This window comes from Pipistrellus kuhlii, unplaced genomic scaffold (assembly GCF_014108245.1).
Source record: "Pipistrellus kuhlii isolate mPipKuh1 unplaced genomic scaffold, mPipKuh1.p scaffold_m20_p_4, whole genome shotgun sequence".
Taxonomy (NCBI): Eukaryota; Metazoa; Chordata; class Mammalia; order Chiroptera; family Vespertilionidae; genus Pipistrellus; species Pipistrellus kuhlii.
Window position 1 is genome coordinate 25,098,179 of NW_023425540.1, and position 15,579 is coordinate 25,113,757.

Consider the following 15,579-nt stretch of genomic DNA (forward strand, 5'->3'; position numbering starts at 1 on the left):
TAGCAGCACAGTTGAACTAAAACAGGATTATTTCACTGTCCTTCAGAAAACCTCCCATATCTGGTCTAGGTGTGGGGCTTTATCCAGGGAGGGACACACACACACACACACACACACACACACACACATTCCGCTGCACACCAGGGGTCCTTTTCCAATAATAGCAAGACAGTTGGCTTCTCACATCTGCAGCAGCAAGAGAGGGAGAGATGGGGATGGAGGGGGTCTTGGGCCTTGCCAGCTGCTGCCGCCACCCTTCCCACTGAGCCCGGAGCCCTGGGCCCCATGGCAGGCAGAGCAAGCTGTTGACATCCAGATTTGTGCTACTCAGGGACAGTCAGCTGATCTGAGCCAGGGCGGCTCTGGTCCTCATCTGGGGAGGGGAGGGGAAATTGGTGCCCACAGTGAGAACACAGACCAGGCTCAGAACAGATGGCTGGCTGCCTGCTCAGCGCTGTTTCTGGGGCTGTTTACATTCTTAAGTGACTAATTTTGACATGTCGTACTAGTATCGGAGCTTTTCGGTGTGACCCAGTAAAACATGCCATGCAGCCAGGGCCGCATGGTTCGGCACTGGAGCCTGTGCATCTCTGCTCTACCTGGTGCCAGGGAGATGGCCCAGACAATCATGATGACCAATGCAACACCCAGGACCATCTGAGTGAGAAAAATACACCTCTGTACTGTTTAGGACAACGGAAAAGTGTCATCAAAGCCAGAGTTGGGTTTCTCAGGTTTATCTCCATTGCCAACATGCCAGTGTCACTAGTTTGCAATGACAGGAAGTAAAATCAGAAGGGGGAAAACAAAGCAAGCTGTCCGCTCAGACTGGGGAGGGTAGCAAGTTCCATCAGAGTAGGCTTTCCCAAGACAACAGGAAGCTCTTATGGTGACCATCACTTTATGTCTGAAAATTGAGCTTCAGGGAGACCTCGTAGCTTCAGTGGGCAGAAACCCTGCTGCAGTGATTGGCTCTCTCCAAACACTGTTGGGACACATGGAATTCAGGACACAGTCCAAACACACAATCATATCCGAAAGGAGCGGACTGTGAAAAGGGACATCAGTGAACCAATTTGAGCAGTGCAGCCGAGGATGGCTCTGGGAAAAAAACTCAAGCAGCTTTATAAGTTTCTCAAGACCTATCTGCATGCTCCCACTCTGCAGCACAGAAGTCAAAAAGAGACAGAAAAAACAGGCCATGCAGCTCGCCCGTGCCAACCAGACACTGCCTAAAAATGTGCCTGCAACTGACACCTGGTCCAACAGGCATGTTGTGTGAACAGAAGTGATGCCCATGTTAATTATCATCATCATTATTATTACAAACCTGCCCCCACATTCTAGCTGCTTGCAGAACAAAGATGCAGAAAGTTTAGAAAGAGCATAAAAAGTCTTTTGCAAGTTGAATTTGAGCCAATATTCTAGATTAGCTCCCTATTAACCTGTGAGCATGTAAAGTTTTTACATATGTGGAGATATATATATAATCGGGTCTAGTAATAATTAATGTCGTTTTTTAACATTCGTTTAAAATCTTGCTTGGCGTTGACTTGTATTGACATAACCTTCAAACACGTGGTATCTACAGAACGTGTGAAGTGCAATTAACAAGTTTTGCTTGAAAAAGTTTGAGTTTGGTTTGTTTTTTGTTGCAAAACTAGGGCTAAGAAGATGGCGAATGAAGAGCATATTCGGCACTGCATGCTTTACGAGTTCCAATTAGGAAGAAAAGCAAGTGAGGCTGCAAAAAACATCTGTAGTGCTCTTGGTCAAGATGCAGTTAGCGCCAGAAAATGCCAGCATTGGTTTGAGAAATTTCGCGAGGGAAATTTTTCGTTAGATGACAAGAGTGGTCGAGGCCGTGTGTCCAATTTTGATCAAGAAGCTCTTCAAGCTCTTTTGGTGCAAAATCCTCAAATTACCCAACAAGAGCTTGCGACAACTTTAAATTGTTCACAAAAAATAATTTCCAATCAATTGCGTGCACTTGGCAAAGTCCAAAAGTTTGGAAAATGGGTTCCTCATGAGTTGACCGACAACAACCGTAATCAAAGAGTCACAATTTGCAGTTCGCTCCTCTCTTGTCAAAACCGTTTGCCGTTTTTAGAGCAAATTGTTACCGGAGATGAACAATGGGTGCTGTATGTTAGTTTGAAAAGGCGGCCTCAATGGTTGGACAAAAATGAGGCTCCACAGCCCACGCCAAAACCTGACTTGCATGCGAAAAAAGTGATGTTGTGTGTTTGGTGGAATTTTAAGGGAATTCTTCATTATGAACTTTTACCATCTAACCAAACCATTACAAGTGCAGTGTATAGTGCCCAATTGGAAAGGTTAGCCCAAGCTTTAAGAAAAAAAGAATCCGCGCTGATTAATCGGAAGGGCGTAATTCTTCACCACGATAACGCACGACCGCATACTGCAAGAATCACTGCTGAAAAACTGTGCCAGTTGGAATGGGAAGTTCTCCCTCAACCTGCATATTCTCCTAATATTGCCCCTTCCGATTACCATTTGTTTCGTTCTTTGCAAAACTTCCTTCTTGGAAAAAAATTTAATAATGAAGAATGCCTCAAAAATGCATTGACCGAATTTTTTGCATCAAAATCACAAGAATTTCACAACAGAGGGATTAAAATGCTTCCTGAGCATTGGGCACAAGTAGTAGAAAGCAACGGCAACTATATTGTTGATTAAATTTTGTTGTATTGTTTAAATAAATTCGATTTAAATATTAGAAAACGACATTAATTATTACTAAACCTAATATATAGATAGATAGATAGATAGATATAGACATTTATAGATATATTTTTGACATTCAAAGTATTATTATATCATACTTAATATCATTCATTATTCATTCAAATAGTTAATTACAAGGAAATACGTCCCTATGTTTATAAAGTATTCATTTTAAAAGTCAGTAATTCACTGCCTCATCCAGTCTTAACACATACGTGATTTTTCACATCATTCCACACATTTTTTTCTATCCTCTGTGCCAGGAACAGTGCTTGTATTTCTGGGGAGGAACAATCAAGTCAGATGTGTTACCTGATCTAAAGGAACTTGGTAGAATAGAAAGTCATGCTCATTAATATAACATGTCAGAGAGGTAACACTATAAACATTGAATTAACATCCGGTGTCGTAAAAGTCACTACAATGACACTGTAAGACGAATTGAACGAGCTGCTTGTTACCTGATAACAAAGGGAAACCAGATAGAGCACAATCTAGTGAAAATTTTAAGATAATAAGAGACAAAAATCTAACCACTGTTTGAACAAGTAAATCTGACAGATTTTGTAACTAGCCATCTGTTGAATACACAATTCATGTTCTAATATGGAATTTAGAATCCTCCCAATTCCTTCAAGGCAAAGTGTTAGTACCTGTTGATATAAATGCTTATCCCAGTAGAAGTGATTTGATCAGAATAGCAGATTTGTATTCATATGGCCCTGATGTTGAGTTGAGATCTACAGAATTTTTGTTGGTATATGTGTGCTTACAATATAGTGCACATGTGATGTTGATTACCAATATTGGGAAAGCAAACTTTGTGCAGATTTAGACAATTTTAGTCTGAAACTACCCATATCTCCAGGGGCAATCTCCATGGCAGTGGACTGGTGCTGTTATGCAAATCCATGGGCACATCCAGTGGCAAATGCCATTGGGGCAGAAATTACCTAATTGTGTGTCCTAGACCTGGGCACAGAGCTAGCATCTGGGAGCTTGGCCATAAATATTTATTGGATGCTGGGAGATGCTTGAAATCTCTGCCCTACTGCATACATTCTCCAGAGAAGGGAGTGCCTGCAGTCTCTGGGCCCTGATCTGGGGGAAAGCTTTAAGAAAGAGGTCCTAGAAACCACTTCATGGCTCTGCTAAAAGCTGGTTATGTTATTGTTTTAAAGCAATGACTTAGAAATCTTAATATTTTAATTAATGCTTTAGTGTTGCTCCAACAAGAATGGCTTAGACACTGCAAATTTATGGAGAATGCTTTTCTGATCATTGCTATAACGTACCATGTACGTCACATATGACACGCACATGGATATACACACATGTCTATTCATAAGGTGCGTCTCCACTTTGCTTTAGGGCATTCAGCCCATTGAGGGAAAAGAAAGTTTTAAAAGTAACATGAATGTTAAGAGGCATTTCCACTGAAGTATTAATTGAATCGCACACTCTAGGTAAACAAGTGTAAAACAGAACCTCTCGTAGTGAATGAAAGGGAAGAGTAACACACAGCAGCTGTTGGAACAGAGTGCAAAGTGAAGAAACGAGAAAGTGCTGGCTTACCTTTGCCCAGAGGCAGGACCATCCGCATTGACACAGTGTCTCTGGGAAATTCCAGTCTTAACACATATGTGAGGAGCAGAACATTCGCCCTCATGGATGAGGGGACAGAATCTCTGGGAGAGCAGGTCTGTGCATCATAGTCCGGGGAAGAGAGGACATGGATCGTGGTAGCAAGAATGAACCAGTGGGTGCTTGCTGCTGGGTCCAGTTCTGCAGTGCACCTCAGAGGCTGGCAATGCTTCTGCTGTGGCCACAGCTGCAAGCCCAAGGCATGCACCCCAAGTGACACACGTCTTCTGCACACGCCTTGTCTTGCTGCAAGAGGAATCACTCCTGCATGTGGCTCTGGCTGCGCTCCCGCCACTCACCACTGCTGGTCCTTGCTGCCATGGTTTGCTGTGGTTGTTGCTGCCCTCAGGGAGAGCTTCCCTGGAAATCATGACGTCCCAAGGCCTGAGGCTTCCCAGGAGCTGCTGAGCAAAGGCAGCCTGTTAAAAGGCCCCTGGGTACTGAAGAGATGGGGGCTCTCTGAGTGTATAAAACATGCAGTTACTACTTCTTTTAACCTTGCTCTGTGATAGTTGAGTCAATACAGGATTGCATTTTATTTCCTTTTCTTTTCTTCATTAAAATAATACAGGAGAATGACAAACCATGGCTGTGGCTCTCAATGTCCCCCATCTGGTCAGCCTAACTGCAGGCCCAGCAAAGTGACTAGGAAACTTTTTAGGGAAGGAGCAGGTTCACAGAGCAGCCCCAGGGCCTCCCAAGAGCCATTTCTGGGACCTTCCTCCAAATTAGAAACATCAGAGTGACAGAAAGTGGGTCACAGTGCCTCTCAGAGGCATTTCTCCAGGGATCATGGGTAACAAGGGCAATTGTGCACTTGTCAAAGTTGAACGCCTAGTATACTTGACAGACCCCTGTGTATAGGCTCCCAGCATGGCGGAGCAGACAAGGAGCCCAGCAGAGTCACACAGGGTCCAAGGAGGGGCTCTGGAGTTGGGGTGTGGCTGGCAGGGTTCTCAAACAAGCCAATTACAGTGTCTGCTTTGGGGAGTTTATCTTCATCTCTATCTTTTCTAAGGGCACTGAGCACACCTTCTGCACTGGGTGGGGCAGAACAACTTCCAGGCCAATGTTGGAGGAAAGGCAGAGCCATGATGCTGAATACCCCTCATAAGAAGTCAAGGGAGGGGTGGACAGTAACCTTCTTAAGTTATGGGATTAATGTGTACTCAAAGTTTCAAAATCATTTGCAAATGCATCACCTAGGAAGTTAGAATCATTTGCTTTCTGTGAGTGAAGAAATGGAGTCAGAGAGATGTCACGACTTGCTACAGCTTGGGTCACTGCTGAGTGGTGGGTGGTAGGCCGATGGGCATCCCTGACACTACTGTTCAAGTTAACCCCAGGTGCTACTCCCGAGGGACAAGCCACCAAAACTAGTGTGAGTAGAGGATAGATGGGTTTATTGACTGGAGAATTCTAACCTGCCATAAATGCTGTTTATGTGTTTAGAAAGGTAGCAATACTTTGTAGTCTAAATGAAATACCATTTAACTGTTGTTTAGCTGTTGTGTAAGAAAACTCATATGCAAAAGACTTTCATTTCCCAGAAGTTTCCCATGCTTGGGGCTGTTCCTCACACAGTTTCCAGGCTCCACTTTCAATATAGCATCATCTACAAGTCATTATCTATCAATACATAAATGAGATGTAAACTGATCAGTCAATGGCATCCGCTTTTTGACATCTGCTTTACAAAAACCTTCAGAATGATTACATTTATAATAATTCTCGGCCGATTTCTCTGAGTTCTGAGCATTCAAGCTTTTCTGACTGGGTGTCACCTGGAAGACAGGAGGCTGCCTAGATGGTGCTGGGTGGGCTTCCCTCGCCCGCACCGGCCACTCCCTAGCCCATATCCCATCAGTTGTGAAACTGAAGATGCAGAATGCTGGTGAGGAATCTTCAGCCAGAGCATTCTCAGACGACAGGGCATTTTCACAAGCCTGTATGAGGGCAGTTAACAACACGAGGCTATGGTGTCCTAGCTTTGGGCCACTGCAATGTGTCCCATCTTCTTTTTCAGGAAAGATGGGCCTCCCTGGGAATCCAAAGGCTATGCTCAGATACTGCGGGGAAGTGTGGGTTTGGAGTTGTCTTTGAAACTTTGTGAGCCTAAGCCACAGTTTAGAATGAGTGGTGGTGAGTTGGGAATGTGGGTTACATGCTGGACCAACACCCTCTGTGAGAAGGACTGAGAGTCTGTGATGGAGCTGGGGCGGTTGTAATGAAGCCCGAGGATGAAGCCTGAAGAGGCCCATCCCCACAGGTGGCAGCCAAACCCTTAACTTGGAAGTGAGTAAGAAATGGTCCATCTATGCCCCATGTTCACAAGGCTGACAAAGACTTAAAAACACGGACACAGTGTTAGAAAGCAGTGTGAGCATTTTCCATTTCTAATGGCCTGAGTTTTTTTAAAAATATATATATTTTATTGATTTTTTACAGAGAGGAAGGAAGAAAGATAGAGAGACAGAGAGTTAGAAACATCAATGAGAGAGATACACCAATCAGCTGCCTCTTGCACACCTCCTACTGGGGATGTACCTGCAACCAAGTACATGCCCTTGACTGGAATCGAACATGGGACCTTTCAGTCTGCAGGCTGACACTCTATCCACTAACCCAAACTGGTTTCAGCTCTAATGGCCTGAGTTTTGAAAATAATTCCTGGCACTCTAGTTAAAGGATGAGGCATAGCAAAGGATCTTGGGAGAAAAAGACAATGACACACTCCAGAAATATGTACAGGTTGTGGGCATTTGTTTATGCTCTGAATACTCAGGGACACTCCCTGAACCTCCTAGAGAGGATGGGTTTGCCCTAGGGAGCCCAGGTTTATCCCATCTCCACAGACAGGTGAACCATTCAGTAGCCCCATGACTTATAATTTGGGTTCCTCCCCTGCAGGTGACTCATGCTCTCACAGCGTCTTCCCAGGAAATGGGACATACTTGTAGGAAAGGTACATCACATGGATCCTAAAAGAAAATAACCAATATTCTCTTGATCCATGGACCTTGAGTTTGCTGTCAAGATAAAACAAATAAGCAGAGATATTAAAACTTACCACGCATTACAGAGTCCCATAATTGATGCCATTTTGATGGACTTCTTGCCCAGCCACTGAACATAGCAAGATGGAGGAGGCAGGGCACTGGACCCCCTTTCTGCCTTCTTTGCCCTCTGAACACCCCACAGCTGTAGCACTTTGAAACCTTCTCCACCATGCAGGGACTCATCTGGTCAGAGCCTGCCTGACCACTGTCCCTGGGTCCATGTGTCATGCAAGGAGTTCCGGAGTCCTGAAGAACTGTCTCTGTGGTGTGGTGGCCTCTGGTCACGCAGAGAATGACTCTCACTGTCGCACAAACAAGATTCATTTACCAGGTGTTGAGGTGGGGAAGGGAAAGATGAGGCAAGGCTGGTCATGGCTATAAGGATTCTCTCAGGTGCTGGTGGCAACTCCCCAGGTTGGCCTTCTCCTCCTGCTTCCTTCATGCTTTTAGATGATGAAGAGGGACCTAGAGGCCCACAGTGCTGGCTTCCAGCATTACCCTTGGGGCACTGCTGGTGGGAAGAATTAGAAGTGGACTTGGAGAGTTGTTTATTTTATAATATTGATATATATATTCTTGAAAAACTTCCATCCCCAAAAGAGGGCTCATTTTTCTCTGTTCTATAAACATCATTTCACTCTCTGAAGTCAAGAAGTAATAAGTTTGTTTAATTGCCAATCAGCTGTACTTGTCCAAAAAAAGCATTAAGTTCACAAGTCTCAACCCTGACAAAGGAAGGACCAGGGCATCTGTCCATGTGAGAAGCCCCTCTCCAGTCCCAAAGGCTGTTAACCCTTGTCATGGGCCTCCAGGTATCAAGGTCACAAATGTGAGAAGGACACGAATTGGGTGCCTCTCTCCTGGGGCTCCAGAGAGCTGGGTTCTGAGTCCCCCCCACACCTGGTCCAGGTTCTAACTGAAATCAGATTGGCTCTCAGATATAAGAGCAGAGAGACCCAGAAAATGCAAGATGCCAAGAGTTGAAGGTATGATAACTGATTAAGGTCTGATAGAGTGTCACCCAACAGAGTGGACTAAGCGTCTGGTTTTCAAAAAGTCCCCCGAAAGAAAATACCCACATGCAAGGATAGGTTTTAACTGTAATTATCAGAGTGGCTATAAAGAGACTAAAATAGTAACTTTATCAGCCAAAGGGCCTTTAAGAGAATGAACAGACTAAACATGTCACAGTAGGTTTAGGACATAGCAGCATGGGATGCAGTCGGCTGTGGGCAGTGGACAGACAGACAGACAGAAGGATGCCGGTGGCAGGTATGAAGAGCCTGCTGGCTTTGTGCAGGTGCCTCCCTTCTTTGTGAGCCGAGCAGCATGGCCCCAAGCAGCATGGCTGCAGCCATTTGGCACACATGTGACAAGGGCACTGTGGTGAGCAGACAGGGAGGGGAAAATAATGGAGCGCCTGCACAGCCCACTGTGAACCGGCAGATGTGCTGGCTCCCACTCCTCCGGCCTGGCCGCACTCTCCAGGCACCTGCCACAGGAGCTGGGGGCTGCAGCCTCCGCCTGGGATTTGGGGATGGGCAAGAACAGTGTGGTGCCCCAAAGAGGAGAGTTCAAGGAGAAAAAAGAAGAAAGGCAGAGCCCTGTCCTTGAAATGTAATGCATGAGCACCACCGTGGGCTGGGCCTCAGCCTCTCACCTAGATATCTGAGCTCCTGTTCGCCTGGGCCATCAGCGGCTGCTCAGGACTGCCCACTTTGTTTCAGTGCTCTGGGTCCAGCCAATGACTTGTCATTACCAGCTCCACTGGCAGCCTACAGAACAATGAATGATCGGATCTTCGTGTACTTTGCAGCCAGATGTTACAGCCCCAGCAACACCTGGAAAAGCGGCAGGGCAGAGCAAGTGACCTTCAAACGTGCGCTGAGAAGCCTAGCTGCTGAGCCGCAGTATCCATCCGCTGCAGCGCCCATGGAGCTCCTCTGTCCACCACAGCTGCTTACGGAAGAGACACCAACCTCCCCCGCCTATAGCTGCAGGGCTCCGACAGAACCATCTGTTAGGGCATAAAGAGCTCCACGTGTGTAGGATGTTAGGTAAACCAGAGATTCTTTGCCACCTTTCCCACTTAGGGTCTGTGACTACCTGTTTCCCAATCACAGCTTATCATTGAGCATGGACTGTGTTAGCAACAGCAATGGGCATGTCAGATGTCAGTGATAATCTTTAGACGACCTGAGAGGGGGTGTCCTCTCCCCAGTGTATCAGAGGAGTGTGCAGAGGCTAAGAGAGGTCCATGGGTTTTCCCAGGACCATATAGCATTTAGGAGTCTGATCAGCCTGGGTCTGCCACCAGGACAACCCAGGTCTGCTTTTATGGGAAATTATGAGAAGGGTCTGTCTTCATACATCTTGACCTCAGAGCAACAACAGTCAATTTTGACATCTGGTTTGGAAAGTCAGGTAGTATATATATATATATATATATATATATATATATATATATATATATCCTCAATATATGACTAAGCAACCATTATGACCAGAGGACCAGAGGACCGGCTGGTAGCTATGATGTGCATTGACCACTAGGGGGCAGATGCTCAATGCAGGAGCTGCCCCCTGGTGGTCAGTACACTCCCACAGCCAACCTCCCATGGCCAGCCAACTTCCTGAGGTCCCTCCACCTGGCTGCCCCAATTGGGACTATGTGAGATGATCCCAATCGACTGGGAGGGACCCTACCTGTGCATGAATTCAAGCATTAAGCCTCTAGTGTTAATATATTGTTGAAACTAATGTTGGGCTCCTTTTAGCCTCAAAAGGCATACATTGTCATTCTAGATATAATTTATCACATCAGATTCTGGGTGACCCTACCTCTGCTTCTGGGTGATTTGGGGGTGTAATGGCCCCCACTGAGATTGCAGCAACAATGCACCATGTACACATGAACTACACACATGGGGGCTCCAGCAGCTGGCTGTGCGGTGTACTCTGGACCACAGATACCCTGGTGGTTGAAAATGGTTTATTACCACTTTCATGTCACTGTAGAGCCTGCTAAGGTTCCAGGGAGGCAATCTCAGGCCTTATAAGTTATACCTTCCTGCCTGCTTCAGCTCTTCTTGTTCCAGAATCTTGTAGCTTCTCCAACAACTCCTGGGAATGGAAACACCATGCCTCTGGACTTGATCTCCCCTGTAATGTCATTTGACCCAAAGGGACAGAAATCCAGTCTCTGAGCTCCTCAGCATCTCAGTGGCCTCACATCATCAGCTCAATCATGAGGTATGAGGGAGGCTCTGGGGAAGCCTTGCTCTTATCTATTCTCTGGCACACCCGACGTCTTCGGACTATTTCTGCAGGTACCTTCACTTTTATGTATCCTCAGCCCAAGGGCCTCTGAGAATCAGAGATTCTCTCTGGCTCAGGCATTGCCCACTCAGCTCTTGTCAGGCTGGCCTGGTAAGCGGAGCATTGGCCCACATTTCTCCTAATGTGGAGTTTCACCAGCTGCTGCAGCTCAGGAGGAGAATTTCCCCAGCTGAGCAGAGAGAGGGTCTTTAACAGTAGCAATATGAGCCTCTGACCTTTAGTTCATGAAATATCAGTGACTCATTTGGTGGTGAAATCGTGATCAGTGGTTTTAGCTGGAAGTCCCACCGAGCAGAGGAGGAAAAGCTAATGTAGGAGTCTGTCCTACCCTGAGAATCTGGCCCTGGGGTGGATGAGATGGGCAGCAGGACTGGAGTTCCCTGCTCTGTCTCTAGCTCCCGCCTGCCCTCCTCCCATCACCTAAAACAGGCAAACAAACTAATTGCTAAAGCACCTCCCTGTGGTTCTTGCCAGGAGAGGTCAGATCAGCAGCTGAGTATAGTTCAAAGCAGAACAAGAAATGTCTCCTCAGCTTTTGTTTCTCAACTTCAAATTCTACAGACACTTGACCACAATATTAGAGAAATGGCTGAAAATTGCCTGACTTAGGTAACAGGTCCTTTGAGTCCACATTTGGGTCCTGAGGCAGTCCCCATCTTTGAAAGCTTTAGAATCCAAGGCATCCCAGCTTTTCTCAGTATAGAGCATCAGATGGGTGGATCTAATCCAGGCCTCCTCAATGCCACTTCCTGGAGGTTCTGTGACCTGGGGGTGTTGGCATTTTCCCCATAAGCTGAAAAATGGTGCAAATCACTGAGCTGGGGTCTCATCTCCAGATGGGCAGAGAGAACAGAAAGAGAAAGACACACATTTCTCAGGCTGACCATGTACTTTGAGTCAATTCAGCAAGACCCTATTTATTGTAACCCTGTCATTTCAGAGCCCAATGTGGATGGTGGGCAGAAGCACAAGTGTGAGGCCCCCTGAGAAGTGCATTGCCGACCTTGGTAGGGCAGGCAGGCAGTGAGAAATGAAGCTCTGTGGTTGATTCATGAATCTCATGTAAGACTGAACATAATGGAAGCAAATTATGCATAAACAAGTTGTGGTTTAGATATATGATTATTAAAGTTTTGAGCTCCAGTTTCCTATGTAATTTATGGCAAAAATCATGCATGTGCAGTAAGCAGTATGGCCTCCTTTAGAATACCATAGAACAGCCCAAATTGCTGTTTTATATTTATTTGTGCATTTGAAATATTCTTTCCTCACAGAGGATCCTGTGGGCACACTGCCTTCTGGACAACTGGGCAACCCAGCCTCACAGAAGCAGTGTCTGGGCTGAGGGCAAAAGTTACAACATCAACAACATCCCTGCTTGAAGAACCGCACACACAAAAATAAAAGAGCTTATGGTTTGTTATCGTGCCTGTCACTGTCATGAGGAGACATAGATATCAACACCCAATCAATTCACCTCACATTCCAGATCCCCTCCTAAGAGAGTCCTCCATCAGTGTACTTATGATGTTTACTCCTCTATTTTCTTAAAAGAAACGCCATGCATTGTGTACATGTTAACAAAAGAGGGATGGTGAATGTGAAATTTGTATTTTGGTGGCATGGGCAAGCAGCACACAGGTGGCACTCAGGGTGCGTGGCTGTGGCTGTAGAATTCCACTGTGTGTTGCCTTCTCCTGGTTCTAGTGCACACTAATAATGTGTAAGTTCCCAGAGACAGGCCCAGCAGAGGGAGTGGCTGCTCTGTGCCCAGTGCTTGACAGCTCTACCGAGAGGAGCAGAGAATTTTATCTGGCAAACACATTCCTGTAGATGCCATACTGTGGTCCTGAGGAACAGCAGGAAGCCTGATGACCTCTCTGTGTTCACTGGGCAGCAGGTGGCAACACCTGCAGGATGCTGGCTGTGGGGGGAGCAGCAACCACAAGAATCCAGAATAAAATTCAAATGAATAGTTGAGTGTGGAACTTTACATGGCTCAGCTCTGGCTTTCTCCAAACTCCTGAGGCTGAAGTGGTATGAAGTGGACATTACTTCCAATAGAAAGCAAAGCATCTGGTGTGTTTGGAATAAAAAGCACAAAAACACCAAGCTGTGACATGATGATAGCAGAGATTTCTCTCAGCATCATCTGAGCTCCAGCTATTCCTGGGACTCTTCTGGTCCCTTCAGGGCTCTTGGCTTCCATAGGCCTTGTGGACAACATGCACACTGTGAGGAGGCATCCCCAGGGCACCTGTTGTTTGTAGGGCTGAGGGCCATGTGTGGTTTGAGCATAGTCCTGTGAACCTTTGAAACAATGATGGTGGCAGCCACCACCTCAGTGCCCAGGTATGAGGGCCACCCTACAGGGAAGCAGAAAGACTGCATCTCTGTGGGCAGGAGGGCAGGGGAGGGGAATTGCTAGGGGAAATGATGGAAGGTCTTGCCCAGAAAGAAGTTTCCTCTTTGCTTTGTGTTGTCAGCCAAGGGACACAGGCTGAACTCCTCTTCTGTGGTGGAAAGCACCAGTCCAACTCACTGTGCACCAGTGAGTAGGTGGTGGTGCACAATGCAGTCACTGCTCCCAGAATCACTTGATCCCTTGCTGCATGGGGAACCTAACTCTGTGATCAGGACTCCTCCTATGGGTAGCAGCCACCTGACCTCAGGGTCTCCCTCTCAAGTTTCACTTCATGTTCATTCATCCATTCATTCATTCATCCATGAGTCAGCTTACTCATTCATCAAACATGGTTAAGGCCTAGTGCTAGCAATGCCCCCAGATATCCTTTTTATTGGTGGTCCAGATGAAGCTCAAGGAGGGCATCTCTATGGCAGCGAATGGCCTCAGAACCCCAGAGCATGGGCAGAGGCAGGCTGGAGGTGGGGTGCTCAGCCAGGTGCTCAGCCATGTTTGTTGCTTGCTTCTCTGATGCCTGGGGAGTGGCATCCTCTCCAGTCTCTGTGACAGGGACATTTGTGCTGACTTCCTGGAGCCTCAGACACCATCTTGCCTGCTCTGAGAGGAGCCAGTTGCTATCCCCATGATGGCTGGCTTGAGGAGATTAAGGCCTCTGTCCAGAGTTGAGTAAAGTCAATACATACACCTGTGGTTTTAGCTGATGGTGCCACCCACCAGTCTAGGAGGTACCATGTGCTATTTAACTTCACCTGCATGCTTGTGTCAGTGAATCTGAAAAAGGACAGGCATGCACCAAGAGGTGACCCCCACCAGTGGAGGTCTTCACAGAGCTGGGGATGCTCAGGACCCAGCAGGGTCTTTCCAACATGTCCCCTTAAATGGGAGTTGGGTGCTCCCAGTATGTTGAGGTGGTAATAAAAACCAAGTCCCTGTGAGCACACCCAGACCATCGGGTGAAGGGAGGATAGCACACTGGGTTTGCCTCTGCCTGGTCAGCTCACCATTAGAATTTCCAGAAATACAGACTAATGATAAAGATAAAAAAATGGTTTCCATCTGGAAGGTCTTAACTGCATTAAAGTGTTTTTGAAAACGGATAATAAAAAAGGAAGGAGAAGAAAAGCTTTGAGGAAATTGGAAGCGTTGTTCTGGACCCAGAGGAAAGGAAGCACATGGAGCAGGAGGGCCTCACGGGCCTGAATCGGTGCTCACACCGGCTCGTTAATCACAGCCTGTTACTGTAATTTTAATGAATCTTTATCCTATTTTCTCTGTGTAATCCAATTACTTCTGTTTTCCTAGGCAGCACAGGGGATCTCTTGGTTTCCAGAATTCTGCCAGTCAGTCCACTTTAGAAGAAACAATTCAATTCATTATCATTAAGCGCCTACTTTCAAGACCACTTTGGGGGGAATTGGTGAAAGAGAAGCCACCAACGGCTCTCGGGCTGCTCAGGGGAGCCGCGCTGTTCTGTGCACCTGAGTAGACTAGGCTCCATCCTCTCGGCCCCTAATGACATTCTGGGCTGCCAGCTCATCAACCACCCCATCGGCTGGCAGCCCTACTTGGCAGGGAAGAAACTGCACGTTGAATTGAACGTGGTGAGAACCGGCAGCATCTCAGGGAGATAGGTGATATGTTACAGATGCTGCCAGTCTTGGCTGGGGATGAAGGAATGGCCTCCGTGCATGTCTGTGTGTGGATACCTGTGTGTACATGCCTATGTGTATGCATGTGTACATACACATGTGTATGTGTGAATGCACCCGCACTCCTAACAGGAGGCCGTGTGTTCTGATGATTCTATCATACTCTTGTGACCCACACTGGTTGGAATGGCCACCAGAATCACCACAGGGACAGGGTGGTCCATGAGCCTCTTTATGAAGTCAGTCAAGAAGACAAAGCAGCTGTTTCTACTCAACATATACCTGTTTTCTTTCTGAGGCTCATCATATACCTGTTTTCTTTCTCTCAGAGTTGGGGACTATGCACTATACTTGGCAATCTTCATTTTACCCATTTGCCAGCCCTTGTCGCTGGCTTTGTGCATTGTGCTGGGAAGCAGGCGCTCTCCCGTGTTCCCAGAGCCTCTCTGTCCATCTCATCTTGATGGGATGGAGTTAAGTGAATCCTATTGGAGGATTGGACGGATTCCGTGAGCCACTGTCAGTACAACTCAAAGGTCTGAGGCAGAGCAGACGTCCCTCAGACATTGGAAGGACACAATGAAGAATTGCCTGAGGCTTGCACATAGGAAATAGAAAGGGGGAAACAAAACAAAAAATCTTTAAATGCCAAGAAATCTTGTTCAAGCACCAGAAGTAATTGACAACTACTAGGAATCTGTGGGGGTCAGCAGAT